General features: G+C 61.5%; 1 pseudogene; it reads right to left on the bottom strand.

The window, feature by feature from the left end:
• The window catches only part of LOC102841857, a 28146-nt pseudogene extending 27785 nt beyond the window's left edge, over nucleotides 1–361 (bottom strand).
• Nucleotides 362–769: the final 408 nt, after the last annotated feature.

Raw genomic sequence — 769 nt, 5'->3', positions numbered from 1 at the left:
ACCTTCTAAGATAAAAGATAATAATAAAAATAAAGGGGGGACCCAAATGGGGTTCCCCAGAGGGTGCTCGCTGCAGGAGGTGGGCTGCCTGCCCCCGCGCTCCGCAGTTCAGTTGAGCATGAGGTGAGCTGTTTGCTGGCGCACGCCCGGCAGGGCTGAGGGAAGCTGCTCGGTTCAGCGGGGGGCGGGTCGCTCGCTTTTGCGCATCTGGCAGGCCCGTGGTACGCGGCTTGGGCTGGCTGGTAGCTGCTCGCCTGTGTGTGCGCGCCCTTCGGGCCCCGGGAACACTCGGGTCAATTGGGCAGGGCAGAAGTGTCTCAGGCAGGCACCGTCGGTGCCTGAGGGACGCTGCTCGGTTCATCGGGAGGCGGGTCACTCGCTTTTGCGCCCCGGGAACACACGGATCAATTGGGCAGGGCAGAAGTGTCTCAGGCAGGCACTGTCGGCGCCTGAGGGATTCTGCTCGGTTCAGCGGGAGGCAGGTTGCTCACTTTTGCGCATCTGGCAGGCCCTCGGTAAGCGGCTCGGGCAGGCTGGTAGCTGCTCTCCTGTGTGCACGCGTGCCCGGCGGGCCCCGGGAACACACGGGTCAATTGGGCAGGGCAGAAGTGGCTCTGGTAGGCACAGTCCGCGCCTGATGACGTCAGACAGTCGCCGCTTCACTTTTTTCTGCAGGCTTTTTTTTTGTTTGTTTTTCTTTTTCCTCTCCTAAGCTAACTTCCCTCTGTCCACTGTATGCGCAGAAATCCCCCCTTGGGGTAGGTGTCAC

Source organism: Chrysochloris asiatica, unplaced genomic scaffold (assembly GCF_000296735.1).
Source record: "Chrysochloris asiatica unplaced genomic scaffold, ChrAsi1.0 scaffold00079, whole genome shotgun sequence".
Taxonomy (NCBI): Eukaryota; Metazoa; Chordata; class Mammalia; order Afrosoricida; family Chrysochloridae; genus Chrysochloris; species Chrysochloris asiatica.
This window is presented reverse-complemented; position numbering and strand designations above follow the sequence as displayed.